Source organism: Diceros bicornis, chromosome 7, assembly GCF_020826845.1.
Source record: "Diceros bicornis minor isolate mBicDic1 chromosome 7, mDicBic1.mat.cur, whole genome shotgun sequence".
NCBI classification, from domain to species: Eukaryota; Metazoa; Chordata; class Mammalia; order Perissodactyla; family Rhinocerotidae; genus Diceros; species Diceros bicornis.
The window spans coordinates 34,766,630-34,789,763 of NC_080746.1; the positions used below are offsets into that span (position 1 = coordinate 34,766,630).

At 35.8% G+C, this 23,134-nt stretch overlaps 1 protein-coding gene across 3 annotated transcripts in view; it reads right to left on the minus strand.

The window, feature by feature from the left end:
* CNTN5 (contactin 5) overlaps window positions 1–23,134 on the minus strand; it is an 812,742-nt gene that overhangs the window by 510,722 nt on the left and 278,886 nt on the right. The window lies entirely within an intron of this gene.

Here is a 23,134-nt window from a genome sequence, read left to right on the forward strand (position 1 = left end):
TGAATACTGACTCTCTTCAAGTCACATAATTAATAACAGCCATGGTTATTTTACATTACACTTTTTCTTGTTGCTATATTCCTAAATTAAGAATTGTTTGTATCAAAATCCAGATTCTATGTTGATAGTGGGGGAGGATCTGTGTGGGGAAGGGGAGGTACAGGGAACAAATAGAAACTCTCTGTACCTTTAGCTCAATTTTACTGTGAACATAAAACTTCTAAAAAATAAAGTCTGCTTAAATAAACAAAAAAATTATAATACTTATAACTGACACTACAATTACTCTTAAGGAGGTAATTGTCTCTGTCTAGGAAAATAATTTTATAAACTATTTCGGAGTAGAAGTTGTGACCCTGAGACATGGGTTAAGGAAAATCAGGAAATGAAAGAAAGAGAGACCTAAGCTGCTCAATTATAAATGAACAGAATTTAGAAGTGAGGAGAGAAGAGTCAAAAAAGGTGTGAGAAAGAAGGGACTGGTGTGGGTGAGCTACATGGCGGTGTGGCTAAAGAGCCTTTAAGACTAGACGTGTATATTCTCTGTTGAAGTTGTTTGTGTTCCGGAAGTGTTCAAGATCTCCATCTTTCCTCCCACCTTACCACATCCAGGGATGATATTTAAAATATTTAACAACTCGTATGGCATGGGCAACCACCAGTAAAGATGGCCTCACTGATCAGTCAGGGTGGGCAACAGCTGTAAAAACCAGTCTGACCTTACCAGTGCGTGTCACCTAAATAATGGCGCAGAGCCTATCTCCACAAATGCCTTTATTAGGAGAGTTTTTTTGCTTGTTTGTTTTCTAAGTGAAAAATTGGGCTGAAATTCATACTTTCTTGAAACTGAATGGTGCTGAGATGGCATATGTGGGACTACGAGGTGATAAATGAACTGAAGTAGCATAAGTAGAAGCCAAAGGAGATCCTGAGAATGCAAGTTCTCGTGAATCTGCTGAATCTTGGAGAGGCTGCAGGAGTCTACAGGGCAGAGAAAGTGAAGTTCAGGTGTATCTTTTTCAGATCTTAAGCGACAGGTAGAAGTGGCTGACATGTGGATCATATTCTATGTCTTTATGCAAGATACTTCAGCAATTTCTTTCTCGATGTTTGCACACACACAAAAAGTGTATTACAAAAAGCAAGTGCCAAGGGAAATACTGCTTAAAGTGTTATAAATCTATCAGCGGCTCTCAAAGTCTGTCTACCCATTGACTGTTACCTTTTGTTGAGGCTCTGTAATAGACAATTATGTGGGATAATTATGTGGGACATTTTGCACATTTCTTGGTTTCCTCCAGATTTTAGTCAAAATAAATAAATTTAAAGCCGACTTTCTGTAGGCCAGACAACTACAGACTCTCTTTTTTTCATTTCCTGGATGATCCTCTTCTGTATATTCTTCTGTTCTTCATGTTGCCCCATACTTCACTGTCTGAATTTTCTTCTCTTGAAGCCTGAAATTGTGTGACCATGGCAAGGCTAAGATTTGATTCCAAGATTTTTAATTTACTTCAAATATGGTAGGTAGTTTTTTTGTCAGATGAGGCTTTTTTAAAATTCTGAAGTGGCAACAGTTTTACAAAACCACGGGACTTGTGTTTGTAGAGATAGTCAATTATAAGATCAGAAGTCCAGTAAAGTACTTTATTCTTGTAGGACAATATACATAGCAAACCCAAACTTAACCATGGATTTTAAATAATTATATTAATAAGAATATTGAATATATTTAGTGTTTGGGTCAAGAGAAGAAATTAAAAAATGAAATTGTGATATTTAGCTCATTTATGGTTTCTTTGTTAGATGATTTATTTTAATCTCTAATGTGCCAAGAACCCAACATTCCAAGAACATCTGACATTATGCGTGTATAATTTAATCTATACTCGCTTATCTATTGATCTGTTGATCAATTTATCTGTTAATTCATTCAGTTATTCATTCAGATATTCAGATAGGTTGCTAATGATGTTTAACTGGCAATTTAAATCTATCTACAGCGTGACAAGAGAAAAGGTCAGTTCAGTGGTGTGCTAGGTATGTCTTAAGTAACTGCATAGAGAAGTGGGTAAGATATTTGCAATGAATCAGCCTCATACAACTCCCTGACAAACAACTTAAAGCAATTCCCCAATAAAGATTGTCATCAAGATCACCTTTAAATGTGTGAAATAGAAAATCTTAATATATTCCTGGGGGCAGGGTGGGGGAAATTATATGTATGTGGCAACTATATATCCATCCACTTTGCTTACCAGGAAAATTCAAAAATATTTATGCCAGTAATTGAAATGCAGCCTGTACTATTTTATAATAGGGCAGAAAGTGTTTAGATAGTAATAACTTAATATGCAACTGTAAGGATGTGGGGATGCAGGGATTATAAACAATGTCGTACGAGAAATGTTTTACCATCCGATTTACAAAGGGAGAAATAGGTAAATTCCTCTTAGGGTGAAAGCAGACATTTTTGAAAAGTCCAAGAGAAGTTATTATATTAAATTTTGTATATTCCATATTTCCTATTTAAATGCACATTTCTCTTTTGGGGAGAAGACATTAAATTAATGAGGAAAACTATTATCTTGTTCCCAAAGCTTGGTCATGCAAGCTTTAAGTTATTGTGAGAGACAAACATCTCACTTCTTTAACACTATAAGAGGTGTGGTTAATAGTTAAGTTGGTTAATTAATTGACAGGCCAAGGGAATTTTGTCTAGAACAGCTTTAATGCAAACTTTGATAGTCCAAAAAGTTCAATTTTGCTTTCTAACTGCATTTCTAGAAGCAGAAACAGATGCTCCAGGCTAAAGATTGCTCACAAAAGATTCTAATGAGATGAAAAGTATGAATATAAATTGCACCTTATCTCTGATGCTTTAAGAGGGAATTTTCTCAGAGATTTTGTTTAGAAGATACTGTTCCTGTGATGAGCATAAATGCTCACACAATTTCACTTATTGCAAGCGATAGTTCTATTTCCTTTGTCTGTTAAGAAATAGCTATATAGTATATTTAGTTAGATTTTCACAATAGTAGTCTTTCTTTTGGGGAAAACATAATATATTATCAATTTTTTTTCTTTTTTCACTGATAGAAGAGGTAAGAGTAGCTCTTAGCTACTAGGTAGAATAGGGCACATTCAATTCTCTCAAACTTCAGTCGCATGATTCCTGGAGCCCACATGAGATTGTGTAGAAATATCTCCACCTGATAGAGTTATGATTTTGTTACTACAGCTGCTTACTGGTTTGTGCTCTACCACTAAACTGGAATAGCAGTTAAGGTATAAAGTAGATAAGGTATAAAGACTATAACCACTGAAATTCTCTTCCCCCACTTTCAAAGAAACTTTTCTCATTTAGAAGTAAGACAGATGTTAAATATTATGTTAAAATCACTAAATATTTTATAGTAAAGAGACTCAGAATATTAGTACAGAAAGGAAAATATCTCAAAGTATATCATTTCAATAGAGATTTACACTTACTGTGGAGATTAAATTATTTCTATGCAAATTAAGAGATTTGCATTTCTCTGGGTACAGGCTAACTTACTCTAATTGGGATGCCAGAATTGAAGTTTATTTTTTTCTTATGTATCTATCCAAAGGTGGGCAGGCTTTTTGAGGCTGAGTGTGCTATCCTTGACTTTTGACTTTCACTTGTGCATCCATGGCAAGTGGTCTAGTTTCCACCATCTCCCAGCCAGTAGGAAGAAGAAAGGGAGCAGGGAAGTCAGCATCCTGTGGTTTTAAGGTCAAGAACTAGTAGTGATATTCACGTCCTGTCAGCCAGAACATAGTTATATGGCTACACTTAGCTATGAGGGAGACTGGGTGTGGTTACAGCCTCTAAGCCAATTCCTACTGGGAATTGTCATAAAATAATATATAACTAAAATATACTTGCTTTGGATGAAAAAAGATGCATGTTACATAAAAAGACAGTTGGAAGTATAAGCTGATTGTCCTTTGTACACACTTGTGAAGGTTCTGTTGGATGTAGAAGGGTGGTGTTTGGCCCAAACAGCCTTTTACATTCTTTCAAAATGTTTAGGGAATTTTGAAAGATCTAGTTTCAAACTGGTAGTATTCCAGGATGAGAAATAGGAAATTTATCTGAAATGGTAGGATTGGGCCACTAAAGTGTCAGGTGCTCTACTTAAATATTTTAATACCAGCTAATCTTTATTGAGTGCATACAGTTTGCCTTGCACTGTTCTACACACTTTCCATGTAGAAACTAACTTAATCCTTGTAAGGACCTTTTGAAGTAGGTACTGTTGTTATCATATTAGAGATGAGGAAATTGAAACTCAGTGGAGCTAAGTAGTTTCACATGAAATGCTTCATAAGTGAAGTTGATGAAGCATATAGGAATAAGATCTGTTAATTATGAGGTAGCATTAAAGAAAGAAAAAAGTGAGAATGGGGCAGTAAGACAAAAGATTCCAGTTTAGTATAGGAGCCTTGGCAAAAACATAGACAGAACGTGGTAAATAGCAGAGTTGGCTGTCAAGCTGAGTAGAGCAAGTGTGATTCATAAGCCATGAAAAGAGGTAGCAAGGCAAAGATCAGGATGGGGTCAGAGTCACTCTTCTTCAAGAGAGGAAAGTTTCCAAGATTAAGCCATAATTATTCTTTTAAATTAAAACTTAAATATTTCCAGAGAACCTTGACTAGGTAGTGGTCACTTTTGAGCTTAAAAAAGGCAAGACCTCATAATCTTTCAAAATTCAACTCAAAGTGCCTTTCTGACGATGCTTCCCTGATCATTTTTTTCACCTCCACCGGTGGAAGACTTCGTCATTGCCTCTTCTCTCTTACCTCTATAATTTCAATATAGTCCCATTCTTTCACTTACCACACGTTATTATATTTGTTTATGTAAATGCTTCCTTAAGCACTCCTTAAAAGCAGTGCTCGTGTCTTTAATTTGTTCTACTTGTGCCTAACAAAGTACTGAACCTTCTGGATAAATGTTCATGGAATTGAATTAAGTGTCTTCATGGCATAGAGGAAGGAGGCTTGACTAAGGTTGGCACGAAGAAAGATAGCAAATATTTGAAACGTATGGTGCTGCTCCTTTTTGGTACCCACAGCAGTAGACATCAAAGAGTAATCATCATATTTTTTTTTGAGCTAAGCCTAGAGAATTCTTTTTAACACTGGTAGGTGCTGCCTATCAATAGAAGCTGACATAAAATGAAAGCTATTTCACAGGGCAGCCACATAGGTTAGCACTGCAAAAATTGCTCAGCTGAGCATGGCAGTACTACATTCCATTCTTAGCCAAAGGGTCTCAATTCAAGCTAAGAACACAAATATACTCTTGAAGGAGGTCTGTAGAAAACAGAATATTGGGGCTTTAGAAAAGAAGAGAAAAGAAACTCGGGATAAAAATGTTTGTTGATATTTCCGGGAGGATTATAGAAGTTTAGAGTCAGTTTATATGAACTCTAGTAAAAATTTATTTTTCTTTCTTCCCCTAACATTTAGGAAGTTGCACTTTCTTTTATTTAATTCTCTTTCACCACTATTAATTAGGAAATTTATGAGAGTAAGCAGGGCGATGACCAGCAATCTATGCTCATCGGGGAACCATTTCCAGGCCAGGAACATGCATTTTGGGTCTGCCAATATAAACACTCAATGAAGGAAATTTGCTGAAATGCCGAGCAAGACTTATGTGTGTTTTTTCCCACCTTCTGCGTACAAGATCAATGATGACAATCAATCAACAACTTGGAAGGATTGATCTTTGTAATTGTGAAATTGAATGGTAAGGGAAATGAAGGAATAGAAGGTAGAAATAAGACCTCCCCTAAAGTTTTGGAATTTAGTTCTTAAAACAGCTTTTGCATTGGCAGATAGGTCAACTGTTCTTCACTTTCCCCACATTGAGGGACTTATTTTGTGCTAGAAGAGTTTCAGTCTTTCTGAGTGTAGTGTTAGCATCTCCATATTACACTTATAGCTGTTTTGAGCGACTCCAAGATTATTTAAAGAGAACACTATCCACTGTGTGTCCTGCTTCCATAAGGAATTTGTTACTCTCTTAATCTGCTGGTTTTGTTTGTCTCAGTTTTATAATCTTTGTAAATCAAAGCAGCTTTGTTTTGAAGAGTGGTTAATGCTTACGTCTCCTCTGTGAAAAAGAGGTCAGTTGTATATAAGCAGCAGAACTGGCAGTTAGTCACTTTGTTCCAAAGGTATTTAAATGAGCCTGAATGTTCTGGTCTGTAGGTACTATCCTGGCGATCAGACATTGCTTTTATTAACTCAGAGGTGTTTGGAAGTGTTGTGACCTCCCAGCCCCAAATTGCAACATGTGGATTTTTCTTTTTCAGAGGTGAAAACTTTCATATTACATGCTAGGTTTGACCAAGGTACAAAAGTCAGGGTAAAAAAAATCGTTCACATTTGTGTGTTTCAGTTTTAGTGCTATTCAACTTTCTGTATCACTATGCTGTATGTGTTTGAGCAATGGAATGAGAAGAATGATATAAGAAAATATCTGTTGCAGTGGAAGGCTTTAATATTTACCTGGATTGAGGCAAGAATCTCTTAAGCTTTTATTGAGTTATTAAAATTACTTCCCCCTATCATCTGCAAGTTTATACCTTAATTTATAATTTTACAAATGACTAACAAATGGGTTTGACTTTTTTGGAGCTGCTAGGTAGCCATTTGTATTAGAAGCTCCCATGCAGAATGTTACTGGATGGCATCCATCCCCCACAATTACTAAGAGCCCACTCATGGGCTCTCTACTAAACAGAAGGGTGTCCTACATGTAGAAAGCATCCATTACATAACTAATATGTACCAGGCCCTACCAAGAATTTATACGCTTTTTACATAATTCTGCCTTATAGGCAAAGAAACCAAGGTTTAGAGAGGTTAAGTAACTTGCTCAGGTATACACAGCTTCCATGGGACAGATAATTCAGGATAAGCAAGTTGTTTCCACTGTTACATGCTCTCTCCCAAGAACTTACAATTTAATGAGGAAGACAAATAGCAAAATTATACATCCTAATATCCGAACATTAGATTCATCGTTTGTAATACTAGGATAAATCTATCCCACACGTTTGTCATGAAGATTAAATAAAAAATGTGTATGAAGAGGATGATTTATATTTGTTATGTAGCATACATAATCAGGCACAGGATTTTAAAATGCCACATCTAATGTACAAATTCTTGACATAATTGGGATTCTTCATTGTTCTTTCAAAATGATGTATCTCTTTCCTCACTATACTGTTAATGAGCAAACCAATGAATTTTTCCTACCCTTCCTTTTTTTTTTTTTTGTGAGGAGATCAGCCCTGAGCTAACATCCGCCAATCCTCCTCCTTTTTTGCTGAGGAAGACGGCCCTGGGCTAACATCGGTGCCCATCTTCCTCCACTTTATATGGGACGCCGCCACAGCATGGCTTACCAAGCAGTGCGTCGGTGCGCGCCCGGGATCCGACCCAGCAAACCCCGGGCCGCCGCAGCGGAGCCCGCGCACTTAACCGCTTGCGCCACCGGGCCGGCCCCATCCTACCCTTCCTTTTAAGGTACCTCATAGCAAATGCTGAAGGTAACTGTCTAATTCTAACTACTTAAAGCACATTGTACATTACTGAGTTTAGCCACACAACCTAGTATAAAAATGGCAGTAGCTAAGGTTCTCTGCAAGATTGTGAGTTTTCTGAAGGCAGTAGCTCTTTCTTATGCATCTGGTTGCTCCAATCCATTAGCAAAGTGTCTGAAACATTGAATGGGAGTGTGCCCAATATATCAATATTTCTCATAATTATTTATATAGACAGAATCAACTAGATTATAGTAACTAGAAGTATTCTCAAGGCAAAAATTTCAGCAGAAGGAACACAAACCAGTAATGACAGATTCTGGGCTCTAGTCTAAATTTCTTATCTCAACACAGCTGCTGACTTGCTATGGGATCTTGTACAAGTAACTAATACTTTCTTGAAATTATAGTTTATTGATCTATAAAATAAGTAGAAAAATATCTCCTTAGGTATTTCAAATAAAACTATAAATAACAGAATTAAGATATTTTAGAGCTAGAAAAGAGCCAAGAGATCTCTTCCTTCCTACCACAACCTCATTTAAAGCTAACTGTCATCCAAAAATGAGTTGACAAAATAGAGCAAATTATTAGTTATTGAACCAAGATTTTTTGTTTTCCATCCCAGTCCTATATTTACTGTATTATCCTATCAGAAAAAAAAATTACATGTTAACTAAGTACAATCTGATATACCTCATATTTGGAACACACCGTAGAATTGACAAAACAATTGCATAATTGCCAATCACCCTACAGGACAAGCATTGTCATTCTGACATTTTACAGGAGAGAACACAGACTCAGTAAACTTAGAATGACTTAGCCAAAGTCACATCTCACAGGGGCCGAGCTAAGACTTGAACTCATCATCCTGTCTTTACACTTCCTTCAACATTGAGTAGCTGCTAAAGTACTCGCCGAATGCCACGGTTGTGTTATGCTCTAATTAAATGAACTAATCTTTATATTGTTTCCATAATATGTGGTAGTTACATTTCTCTTTTTTTCTTTTATAGATCCTAATTTTTTCTATTGAAAGTATTATTTTCCTTACTTGTAAACCATGAAATTAAGCTATTTTTCTCCTGCTTGGTCAAATGTTGCACCCTTAGTGGAGGAGACTATGGGGGATTCATAAACAGAATAGATGGCTCAGCCTTACCAGGCACACTTTTGCAAAATTCATTTAATGGAATATATAACAGTTTCTAATACCAGACAGTCCCATAGCAGCAGGACACAATATGTAAGTACAATAGAAAGAAAATACTTAACCTGCCTTAAGGTAGATAAAACTTGTGAAATTCTCATTTATGAAACTTTATAAGTTGGGCAGGACAAGAAGTAGAAAGCTTTTGAAGGGCTTATTTTTAAGCCATGAATTAAGTCTAAGAGGTGAAATCTCCTGGTAGGTTAGGTTTAGGATGAATTTGTCTTCTAGTGGCCGAGTTCATCGAACAAAGTAAGCGGCTGTTCAGATACTTGGTAAAAGAGTAAGAATGTTTGGTTACACATGTCGGTGAGGTGACAGCTTGAACAGCTGGGAAACTACATGTGGATTTGGTTTCTCTAAAACAAACTCTGGCAAAGCAGAAATATTCCCTCTAAGTTTCAAGCAAGCTTATGCAGCCTGTATTACCTTAAGGCACACTAAGCGGATAAGGAAACAGAGGAGGTTTTCATAATATATAGAATCCTAGTATTTAGTGATATAAAAAGAAAAAAAATTAGCAACCGACTTGGGCAAAATATAATACTGTAGTTACCTATAAAAAGAAACAGGTTACTCTGACTATTGAATGGTAACTTCTAACATATTGAAAATAGTGATTTACATAAGTTTTTCTGATAGATATAAAACTATTATAATTGTTGTTGCTCTAATTAGAGTTTCAACAGTAATTTAAACTATTTTACATGATGTTATTGCTTGAATAGTTTCTCTGTGGATGTTATCCTACAAATGTGGGTGGGCATCACCCAATCAGTTGAAGGCTTTAAGAGCAAAGATTGAGGTTTCCTGAAGAAGGAATTCTCAAGACTGAAACGTAGAAACTCTGCCTGGGTTTTCAGCCTGCTGCCCTATGGAATTCTTACTCCAGACCAACATCATCTCTTGCCTGTATTCCCAGTCTCCTGACCTGACCTACAAATTTTGGACTTGCTAGTTCCCATAATCACATGAGACAATTCTTTAAAATAAATCTCTCTCTCTCTTTATATATAAATAAATATATATATATATAATCTCTCTCTCTTTATATATATATTTGCTATAAAACACACACACACATATATAAAAAATACTAGTTCTGTTTCCCTGGAGAACCCCAATTAATATACTCTTCTACCCTTATTTCCCCAGACCTATAAGTTTTTAATCTATTAAATTGTAAACTGCTTCAAATCCTTATGGAAGAAAGTGGATAATGCATTAATAAGTAAAATAAATAGTAATCTAACACAAACAAATATTCCAGGCAATAATACTCTATTGAAATTGCAAAGACTAAGATAATATCCTGGGATGAAATGTTTTTAGCAAATGTGAAATTCAAGCTGGAAACAATAAAATAGATAGAGTTTGAATAGGCAAAAAATAAAATAATAAGAAGTAAAGAGCGTCGCAGGTGAGCAGAAAACAGAGCAGGGAATCGGGATTCCCAGCGCAGTTACCATATCCAGCAAGGCGAGACCAGGCCACTCTCCATGGGTTGATGGCTTCTTTGGCAGGGGTGTCAGGGAAGATGAACTATTATTAATCCTAGACATTTGTGTTTCTTGAGCTAAAAAAAATTTCAAATTCACTGCAGTGTTTGGTACATATCTAGCAAACATTTGCTGCCACTTCTGCTGAGGCAGGTTGTGCGCTGCTCGCGACGCCTGTTGAGGGCACGGCCAGTGGCTGAAATCAGCCTGCGTCTGCTCGCCAAGCTGTAACTGCAAGCCGCGGGAGGGAAGGGAGCTGCCTTCTGATCCACACAAAGCTCTCAAGGCGCCAGAGGCAGCCCCGACACAAATATGCTCTCCAGCTTCTCTCTTTTACTTCAAAAATGGAGAGCTCCATTCCTATTCTATTCGTTTGACTTTCTCAAAACATGCAATAAATCTTATTTATATGATACCTTGGCAATGCTACTCTAATGCATAAACCTTAACAAGCAAGTTCGCCTTTTATTGAACAGCACGATAGCGATTAGTAAGATGGTGTCTCAGTCCTTTCGAGTTGCTATAACAAAATACCACAAACTGGGTGTCTTATAAACAACAGAAATTTATTTCTCACCATTCTGGAGGCTACAAGTCCGAGATCAGGGTGCCAGCATAGTCCCGTGGGCGTCCTCTTTTGAGTCTCCGTCTTCTGGTTGTATTCTCACGTGGCAGAAGGGGTGAGCTAGTTCTCTGGGGTCTCTTTTATTAACAGACTAATCCCATTCGTGAGGGCTCTGCTCTCATGACCTAATTATCTCCCAGAGGCCCCACCTCCTAATAACATCATGTTAGGCATTAGGATTTCAATATGTGTACTTCAGTGGTACACAAATATTCAGCCCATAGCAAGGGGTAAATTCTTTCCATGTAACTACTCCGGGGTTTAGATTATACTAACTTTTCTAACTTTTTCAGTACATTTTATCTGCCATTCCCATACCTCTTTAGAGAAGGAAAAACTTTGGTTCTTCTTTTTCATATTTATATGCCTAGTGAAGAACAGAAAACTAAACAAAATCCTTTCTTTTTCTGTTCTTTGAAAAACATTTTTGCTTTATGATTGGTATTATTCTTTCTCAAAGTCATTAAATACAACTAAATTATATTATCTTCAAACTTTTGGAAATAATCTTATAGTATTGAGGGCGTATTTATCACCAAGTGTTGGTAAATTAGTAAGGAAAATAGCATTTGCCAATGCCTAAAATATAAAGATCAATATATTTTAACCTACAGACCACACACCAAGGTTACGGTCACATTTAACACATCCAGTTGCTTATGCCAGCTGAAGTTTTTAAAAGCTCCCTGCCTAGACTTAATACTTCAATTCAATTTACCTATACATTTTGAGTGCTTACTGTGTACCAGACTCCATAGTAAAACTGATGCATCCCTACAAAAATCTCTTTGAACAGAAGGAACATGAAGACAAAGTCATGCAGTCTTGACTTGGTAAGCAGATGCAGGCTGGATGTTAGATGCCATTCTCTCTGTTAGAGGACACTTTTGAGCAAACCTCCCCACCTTTCCATTCTTCCTAGTAATATAGTCCATACTCAGGACAAATTGGAATCCCAGCATCTTTCAGAGAGAGATGTGTTTTATTTATGTATTCATTCAAAATGAATGAATATTTTAGTATTTATGTTTTCCAAGCTATATTTGCTTGATCTTTGTTTAAAATGATGTAAATGTAAATCTGAGATGTAAAAGATTCCCCCAAACAGTTTTGAAGTGAAATTTTATGTTACTATCCACCCTTTCCCTACCACTTCTTCAAAGTAAAAAACAGATTCTATCTAGTATATATACACAAACATATATAATATATAATTAATATATCAAATATATATGTTTAATAATTGACTGAATCATTATCATTTTCACTACTTAGTGATACGAAACATGTTGATAAAGGTACCACTTGTGATTTCCAAGAGGGATAGCTTTTAAACTTCACATTATTTATGTGAACTTCCAAGTTTATGTGCTATAAACGAACTTTTAATGTCAATGGAGTAATAACAATTATGCAATGTGTAAGAAAAGTGGTAAGAAAAATGTGTGGGGAATAACTATAATGACAGTGAAATCCAAATGAGAGCGAGGAACAGAGAAGAAGGTCATAAAATTAAAAGACAAAAGTTTAATAGGCTCCAGGAGACTAAAAATGTTTTGAACTCTTAATCTATCATCTATTTTTATTATATCTGAATCTTGTAAAGCAGCCAGTTCCTTACACACACATTATACTATTTATTCTCATGCATGTACCAAATGTAGGCTAGAGAAGATTCTAATAAATTTAATATATAAGATAATATGTTTATAAGATAATTAAAATTATATTATAATATATACATATTTGTTGCTTTTGTATAAGTACATCTTTTTTCCTCAGATCCTGCCCTTTGGGGTTATTTTTTCTGCTTTGAATGCTCTCCTTCAATGATATCTTCACTGGGCTAATTCCAATTCATCCTTTAGGTCTCAGCTGAGACATCAAATCTGGGAGCTCTCTTGGATCGATGGAATTAATCTGCTAGGGCTGTCATAACAAAATACGACAGACTGGGTGGCTTGAACAATAAAAATTTATTTTCTCACAGTTCTGGAGACTAGAAGTCCAAGATCAAAGTGTCGGCAGGTTTGATTTCTTCGGAGATCTCTCTCCTTAGCTTGTAGACGGCTGCTTCCTTGCTGTGTCATCATATGGTCTTTTTCTCTGTGTTTGTGCATCCCTGATGTCTCTCTGTGTGTTCAAATTTCCTTTTCTTATAAGGATATCAGTCAGAATGGATTAGGGTCAGCCTAATGGCCTCATTTTAACTTACCACGTCTTTAAAGGCCCTATCTCCAAATACAGTCACATTCTGAGAAAATGAGGGTTAGGACTTCAACATATGAGTTTTGAGGGTATACAATTCAGCCAATGACACCATCCAAAGTGATTTTGTTGCCTCTTTTTCTGTGATCTTGTAGTATGTCTATATTTTCTGAGAATATCACATAGACATTTTCTATTTAGTTCTATGGTCTTCTTTGTTTCCTCAACTAAATTTGAAGGCAAGAACTCTGTATATTTCATTGTGCATCACTATTTCAGAGACTTTAAACTATAAATATATAGTTCATAGTAGTCATAACACATCATTGATGGTAAGATATTTGATTTTATGGATGTTAAAATGTGAAAAAATATGCATGTTGCAATTGATGAAATATTGCATCTACTGCTCTATCCTCAGAGCTTAGTTGAGTAGTTAATTTATATTAGGGAATCGAGAAATAGTTTTTGAATGCAAGGATTAATTTTCATAACAGGTATGTAAAGTGAGAAATTTGGAATTACACCAATTTTAAATAGTATAAATCATATTTCATAGAAGATAGGTATGCAAATTACACAGTGGCTTGGAAAAGACCCAAAGATCAAAACCCAGGTGCTTGGATTATTTTTTCAATTTACTTTCTGCTATGGTCTGAATTTCTGTGTCTCCCCAAAATTCATATGTTGAAATTCTAACCCCCAAAGGTGATGGTATTAGTAGGTGAGGCCTCTGGGAGGTTATTAGGTCATGAGGATGGAGCCCTCATAAGGATTAGTACTCTTATAAAAAAGACCCCACAGAGCTCCTCAGCCCCTTCAGCCAAGTGAGGATACAACGAGAAGGCCCAGAAGAGGCCCCTCACCTCACCATGCCGGCACCCTGATCTCGAACTTCCAGTCTCCAGAACTGTAAGAAATAAATTTCTGTTGTTTATAAGCTACACAGTCTGTGGTAGTTTGTTACAGCAGCCCAAATGGACTAAGACACCTTCCCTATATTTCAGAGCTAGTAGTTAGCAAAACAGAGACCAGAAATAAAGACTTCCAATTCTGAGTCTAGATATCTTTCCACTCTATTAAGCTACCTGGAATGTGCAGTTCATGCTCTACCTTTTCCTTCGAATTCACTAGTCAGAAATAAAGTCTTGTATGACATCATGGTTAAAATATATACACAGCAACACTCATGTAACACTTATATTCCACTTTGGATTATAATTATCCTTCAACTAGAGGATAACTAAAGGAGCTCCAGGAGAACAGAAAGTATGAATATTGTAAGTCATTATAGTGAGTTGATTGAGCAGATGGGAAAGGACTTCATGGTCAGAGCAGAATTTGAGTTGGACTTTAAAAAATTCATTGGAGGAATGTGTGTGTGTGAGTGTACATGTGTGTGTTTGTGTGTGTGTTGGAGGGTCATTGAAAGATTTTTTCCTTTTTGACAAAAACAAAAATATGGGAGTGCACAATGTGAAGACTATCCTGAAACTTGAGGACCAGAAGCATGATTAGTCAAAATACAAAGCCTGATGGTATCAGTGGGCTTGAGAGTGTTGCTGTGGAATTCCTTAATTTCACAAAGTTCTATTAAATTCTTGTACATTTTGGCATCACTGATGACAAACTTTATAATTCCCCACTGATGATGCATTTGTTTATTGAGGATGGTGCTGGGAAGAATTAGGTAATTGGTAAATTTTTGCATTTTTAGTAGATTAGGAAGGTTTGATGCCAGCAGTTATTATCACCTAGAACTGTGTTGTACACTAGACACTAGTCACGTATAGCTATAGAGCACTTAAAATGTGGCTAGTCTGAATCGAGATGCATTTTAAGTGTAAAATCTCACTAGATTTTGAAGACTTGGTAAGATAAAAATAGTTAAAATATCTAATATATTCTCCATGGATTACATGTCAAAATAATAATATTTGGGTATGTTGGTTTAAATAAAATATATTATTAAATTAACTTCACGTGTTTATTTTTTTTAATGTGGCTACTAGAAGATTTAAAATTCCCTATGTGGCTTACATTACCTAATTGTACAGCATTGAGCTAGAAGACTATTCAAAATATGAGACACTGGTAGAAAAACATATGATCAAATATTTCTCTAAGATCTGTCACATACACACATACACACTAGTGCAGTGCATATAATAAAGTAAAATATTTGTTAGTCATCAATGACAATGTATCCCTCTTTTATTGTTTTCACACTATAAGTATTATGATCATGATTGCATATGCATGGTTAACTGGTATAGTCCCTTGAGCTTAAAACAAGTAATAAAGTTTCCCCTGCTCGGTCTTGAATGAAAGAAAACTATCTTACATAAACCTGATCAAACACATGAGATACAGCCATGTAATACAGTTTTTTTAAAATGCTCTCTTGACCCAGTTTTCAAGCCCTGGCTAGAGGCCAGTCAGTTCCCTTTCTTGTGTAGCTGATTAAATCCACATCCCAACCGTTTCCCTTATCAGACTTTTACACTCTGGGCCACTTTGCACCAGCCCTAATCACTCCAGAGCCAGGTACCACACAACTAGAAATAGCTTCTATGCTCCAGAACCTGCTGAAATTAGTCAAATTAGCCAACTCCCAGGAAGCCCCAAGAAACCTAGCCTATCTGACCCCATTTGCCATATATAAGCTGCCCCCTACAGCTCCAGCCGCCTGTCACACTGTAAATAACAGAGTCTGCCTTTCGTCTGCCCAGTGTCAATGTGTTGTATCCCATCATCAAAAATATCTTTAAATCTTATAAAACAAGCCCATCTAGTATTTTCAGTAGTTAAAAGAAAATAAAAGAGAGAAAGAAAGAAAGCAAGGAAGGAAGAAAAAAAGAAAAAGACAAGGAAAGAAAAAAAATTAAAGAGAGGAAAAGAAAAGAATTTAAAAAAGTAAGCTATTCAAGAAGGCTTTCCATTTATACAAGAATTCGGTGTATTACATTTTAATCATATAAATATTTAATTATTCTTACTAAGTATCAATGATGACCTTGGCATATCAGTCCTAACACATACTTAGCATGAAATGGTTTTGTGAGTTAATGAATTCAATCTTTACTGCTCAGTCTTATGGCCCACAACATTCATAGGGGAATTTAACCAAAATTGTGAAATAGTGTAATCTATGAGCAGATGTACAAAATAAACATATAGTTCCCGCTTTATGTGAAGGATTTACTTGGTGTCTCAATTTTCACTATTGAGAAAAGATGTTAAGACAGTATGCAAGTAAAGGAGAAACAACCAAAAACAGCTGGAGGAACCATGCCATTGTTTACTTTCTCTGTTTTATAAGGAGGAGAATTCTTATACAACCCCTCATTGGAACAGCCTTTTCAGGAGACAGTTTGTTAACCTGGCATATCCCATAATGTAAACTGTTCTATAAAGCAAGCTCCATAAGGAGAAGATCTTTGAACAATGCCTGATGCATAGTAGGTGCCAGTGAATACATGTTGAATGAATGAATGAATCCTAAATGTTGACAGGTTAATTCTCTTTATATCATAACATAATGGACTAGAAAGCTATTAAAGAGACTATAGTATAGATAGCTGTTTTTTTTTTAACTGCATATAAGAATTAGGGATTATTGATGCCCAGAAGGCAGCAGGCAAAAAATCAGTGTAATAATAAACAATGTAAATAGGAACACATCCTTCTTGGCTGGGGACCATCAGAAACCACTAGGTACAGAAAACAAAATCAATGCCTTTAGAAATCTCTTTTTAAAGCAAATTGGGAATCTGATGATTGAAAACAGTACTACTATAGCATCTCGCATTTTTGTAAATAGGCATTTTGGAGACAACGCCAGTGTTTCTCCAGTTTGGAAAGAGATTGCTGAGACAACACTTCATGAAAATGGGTCCGTTCATTGCTTCAACTACTGTCTTTATTCCATTTCTATTTCTTTTCTAGTTATCTTTTGATTTTTCCCAAGTTGGCCTCCAAACCATGTAAAGGGCAACCTTCTAGGACTTTCTGGAGGAAATATCAGGATCCATAAGACATGGTCAAACCAGCAGGAGGGTCTACAGGAAATGACTACATTGACCCCTTTCACTGTTCCAGGACCATCTCTAGACCATGTGCTTTTTATCATATGTTTAAAAAAATTCTTGCGAGTTCTCTCTTCACTGTTTTTATGCTTGACTTACCCAACCAAATATATCAGTAAAATGCCAAAGCTTTTAATTCTATACACCTAATAAGCATATGTTAAAGAAATGCTTCATCAAAATGGGTTATTGCACTAACCTCTTAACTGGTCTCTTTTCTCTTTCTTACTAAAGTCAATCTTGCATAGTTTTCCTCATGTCAGATTAATTTTCTTAAATTATTTTCATCATGTCCTTTTCTTCCTAAATTATGTTTTCAGCGACTCCCACTTTCCAAAGATCAACTTCTAAATTCCTTACCTGACTGTGTGAAAGCCCAATATACCCTTAATTCTCTAAGCACTCCATGCAAATAGTGCTGCCAAGTCTTAGCTGTGCCTTTTCTTGCACCCCTCTCTAGCTGAATCCTGCCTATCTCCGATTCAACTAATTCTCACCTCCTCCGTGGAACCTTTCCACCTCAGCCTCCAATGATCACTCTGTTCTGAAATTGAGGATAAGTTTTAGAACTGTACCATGTACTCAGTTATTACATTGTCTTGTTTTCTGGTTTAATTTATTTTTCGGTCTGTGTTTTGTCTCCTGATCATCGCCAATAACTGTACACTTCTTTTTATCTGCCCTCTGATCACCCTTAATATCACTCCAGCTCACTAGCTCCACTATTTCCATCCCAATAATTCCTTAATCTTAAAAGGGCCTCAATGCAGTTTTTCATTATCCACTGTTCCCCACATTTCTTTTCTTTGCTCTTTGCTGTAACAACTTCCTTGTGTATATCCTTAAATTTTTTCCTGACACGCCTTTTTTCCCTTGCCTGATAAAACTTAGACAATTGTTGAATTCAAATATTTGCCTGCTCCATACCTATATTCCAGTAAATAAAAATTCTAGAAAATAAAATTACAAAGACTATGCTGACTTTAAAATTATGATCTTAAATCTCAAATGGACATTAATATAGATTTTATCTAATGATGGGCACCAGTAATTCTTCCTATCGCTCTACCATATACTCTACTTTTCCCCTCGAGAGGTGGAGTTTATTTTTCCTTCTGTTGAATCTGGACTGGTCTTGTGCTGTACTTAACCAATAGAATGTGGTGGAAGTGATTTGGTGCCAATTTGTGGTCTAGCCTCTAAGAGGCTTCCAAGAATGCTAAGGGAGCACAGTTGGGTAGGGAGTATCCATCCTAGCCTGGGGTATTAGGGAAGGTTTCTTGGAAAGGAGGACTTCACCTAAGGTCAGAATTAATTTGTAAATAAAATTCGGAGTAAGGTAGTGAGGATAGTGGTACTAGAAGGAATAAATACTCCCGTTTTTAACAAAACAACATTAGTCGACTCTTTACATTAAAAGAGTTCTTTCTGATAGAGCACTACCATCTTCCCAACTTCAAGGAACTTTGAGGTCCCAAAATGAGGGTTTAAAGCCCAGGGTGAAGTATTTGCATTTTGAAGGCTATACCAATGATTGGAGCCATCCTAAAAACAAGAAATAAGATTTCTTGTTTTGCAGGTAGTATGATTTCCAACTGCATGACAAAGAGAGTTAACTAATGAGATTCTTCACAGTATAAAGAGTATAACAAAAGGTGAAATCCCACATCTATTTTAGAATGCTATAATTGTTTTAGAATGATATAATTGTTATAAATGTATAATTGTTTTCCCCCCTCCAGTTTGCTTAGATATTTACGAGTTTTGAAGACATGACTTAATACTCACTTGGCAATGAAGAACAAATTACAATTAAACAATAATAATTAATATGGTCATTTGTTTATTATTACAAAAGAGGGAGGTGACCTATTGAAGACTCCAATACCTCAAGCATAAACATAAATTTGGCTCTATATATATTATTACTACTTGTTGAATGCATGATTTTGTAAATATCTAGTTCAATAGTAGACTACTGGCAGCTCTAAGGAGGCACGAAACAGTCTGTGTTTCCATGAGTGGTTTTGTATTAACTAAAACCAAAAGGGGAAAACCAGGGAGTGGTGAACTGGAGTTACAGGCTAGCTTCAGATCATTGTTGACTTTCATCCAATATCGTCTTTAACAGATTTTTACTTAGAGAATCAATAAAGGATCCTTTATATTTTCTCTTGGTACAGCAAAACCAGTCAGATAAAAGTGTGCTTGCATCAAAGGTTTAGAATTTGCTACCTAGATTCCTTAATATACTCTGTCTTCTCCTGGAGGATCTAACCTCCCTCTGCTGTACTCAGAAGCCAATTTGAGCAGAAGCCTGAGCGCTTCTGAGGAATAGAACACAGCAGCAAGCTCATCTTTATTTAATTCTGTTTAATGAACAGTTACTGAGAATCTACCATTAGCCCGTCGTTGGATAGTGGATCTGTGCTAGATGTAGGGGATACATGGAGACAAAGCAAGATCTTCATCCCCTAGTTCCTAACAGCTTAAGTGCAGATGCATACAGATAGATATGCTAAATCAACACAATGTGGTAAATGTTAGTTTAACAGTTTGAACTGAATTTTCCTTCCTGCTCAATCTCAATGCCCTCTATGAAGCCTCTCCTGCCTATTTGCCCAAGCTAGAATTAGTCTCATCCTCCTTAATACCCATATGCAAGTTTACATCTTATTTATTAACCTTTCATATATATTTTATGGAAAGCCATAAAAGTTTCTGTCTGTCCACTGCAGTGGAGGTTCTTTCAGGAGTAGGAATGTGTCTTTTTCACCATTGAATCTCCCATTACTTAGCACACAACAGGAGGTGCTCCAACTAATGTTAGAATCACCCTACTGAAGATCCAAGTGGTTTGGCTTAAGAACCCATGCTCCTTAAGACAAAAAGTTATGTTGCTCCTTAAGGCATGACCCTGGATGCCACTTAGCCTGTATCCTCTAGTTATGTGTTTAGTTCTGGCTCTCTTGTATTCTGACCACATTTCTTTCTTCTTCTGCCTGAGGTAGACCTTGATTACTGATACCTATCCAGTTCCTCAGACCTCAAACTTTTTCTCTTCCCTTCAATCAAGTCTTACATCTAAGACCAAATTAGTATCCCCTCTGATCTCAGTGACTCATGGTCACTATGAATTCTCTTGTAGGGTCAACTGTCTCTTCTACCCTGGGGATCTGATCTGAAGAACTCAAAACACCCAACCAGCTTCCTTTCATGACACTTTTGCTCTACATCACTATTAGGCAGCTATCAAAGGAAAACAATGCCATTGCTTTTTTAAAATCACCTCCTTTCTGGAGGATTTGTTGTTAGTGCCGTCAAGCTGATTCCGACTCCTAGCAACCATGTGTACAGCAGAGTAGAACTCTGCCCAGTCTTTTTGCACCATCCTCACCCCTTCCCGTGCTATATCAGACAATGCTCCGCTGCTATTCATAGGGTTTTTTTCAGAAGTAGCCCAATTTTTTCAGAAGTGGGTGGCCAGGTCCTTCTTCCTAGTCTGTTTTAGTCTGGAAGCTCCACGGAAACCTGTCCACCATGGGTGACCCTGCTAGTGTTTGAAATCCCAGTGGCATAGCTTTCAGCATCACAGCAACATGCAGCCACCACAGTATGACAACTGACAGATGAGTGGTGTGGTTCCCCAACCAAGAAACAAACTCAAGCCATGGCGGCGCCTAATCTTAACCACTAGACAACTAGGACTGGCTTTCTGTAAGACAAACTCTGACAAATTTAGAAACATCAAGTAGATTTGTATATTGTAATTGATAACTACTAAAACAAAAAAGTTGCTCTTGTCTTTGCTACTGGTCTAACAACTCTCTCAGAATATAGTACATTTGGTTAACTTATCTGTATTTTACTAGAGTTGCAGTATTTGCAGAGTTCGGGCTCTAATCTCAAAGTCTTAGGTAAAATTTATTCTTAAAATCTTTTAAATAGTTCATACATATTGTATATATGATTTGTATATAATACCTTGGGTAGTAACATGTATGCATAAATAAAAACGTTATTTTATATCATATTTGTGTTCAGAAAGGTTTTATTCTTAAGAACTACTGGAAAAAAATGTACCAAAATACCAACTTGCTGACTCTTTCTATTCATAGCCATCATCTTTGTTTACAAACAAGTTTATCAATTCTCTTAAAATTACCTTAGTTAATGTTTCTGTATAGCTTTTAATTTATTATTCAATTTTGGAAAACATTTAGCATCATGTGGCTAGTGTACAATGGCTTTAATTTCTCTTGTCAGTGGAGGGAAAAATTTTTAAATCTCTCTCTCATATACGATCAGATTCCACTGTGTGTTTAACATACATTGAAAACTATATTTTTCAATGTATTTGCAAATATACTCCTTTTTAAATATCTGTTTTCCTCACTGGTTCTAATATACAGGAGACATAATTCTTAAATGTTTTCACTTCTGATTCTATTGATCTGGAATGAATAAAATGATTGACTTAGTTGATTGTCAGAGCTGGATTAGCATAGTGGTTAAATAATCAAACTGAATGGGTTTGAAACCTTGGACAAATGACAAACTCTCTGTGACAGTTTTTTCATAGGTAAAATAGAGATAACGATTGTATGGATGATTGTGGAAATTCAATGAGTAAAACACTTAGAACTGTGCTTGACAAGTAGTAAGTATTACATAAGCATCAGCTAGTATTTTATTTTAAATGGATAAAAACACAAGTGGTCTAAATTGGACATCATTCTTAAATGACGTCATAGTGTTGTATTTTATATTAATTCATATGTCTGGCATCATTTAGCCTTCTCAGTCAATATCAATAAATCCATATATTTTTTCATTTTTTCCAAAAATAATTTTAGTGGAAAGTTTGAAAAATGTGTAATGTCTCTTAATTGATTTCTTCCACTGAAGGACAGTAATAACTTAAATTCAACCTGGAAACAGGAAAATTTAGTTTCCAGGAACATTTGATACACCCAGCACTAAAGCAATTTTCAAGAATGAAACAACTGTGCAGATTATAGTCAATGACAGAGTTTGGGTTTTTGACATGCTCTATTTTGTCATAGCAGAAGCAAAAGAGCTTCTAAAAGTTAGAATCAGACCCACTGTTGTTTATTTACATGACAATATTCTAATAACACACTAGCAGCAACATGCCCTGGAATGTTATAGATATTTATAAAAACAAATGTTGTTGAGTTTGTAAAACAAAGAACAGATCAAAATAGTATCCATTTTTTTAATGTAAATTATTTTCAAGTTTGTTTTCATACAAATTTTTATTATTCTTGCCTTTAAAGCTATATTGTAATTCACAGAATTTTGTCTCAAATACATTTTTTGATTAAGTGGAAAAACGATATACTTGGAGTAGGGAGGGGGTTGTTGTTCAATAGTGGTTACATCATTGTCCACAGTCTCATATTTTTCTAAATGTCTAAAATAATAGCCTATGTGTAAATCTTGCCTTCTTCACTCACTAATTGTATGACCTTGAACAAATAACTTAATCTGTCAGTGTCTCATTATTGCCATTTGCAAAATGGAGACAGTGTTTCCCATCTTTCAGGAATTGTTGTGAGGATTAAATAAATTGATATATTAAAATACTTAGAATATTGCCGGAAGTAAGGTAAGCAGTAAGTATCAATGCTTATTATCACATAAAGAGTTTAGCTCCAAGCAAATAGTCCAGAATAAATCTTGAGGGAATTGCTCTATTTTTTGCTGAAGAAAATTTATGGTACTTTCTGTGAGTTATCAAACTCTTGTTTCAGGCGCTAAATGTCGACTCTACAAATAAAAGATAAAACAACACTGAGGTAAACATAACATAGTCTGTAGATTATAAGAAAATTTCTTAATATATAAAATATTCTGCTCTTAATTGTCAACTCTGACACATGCAC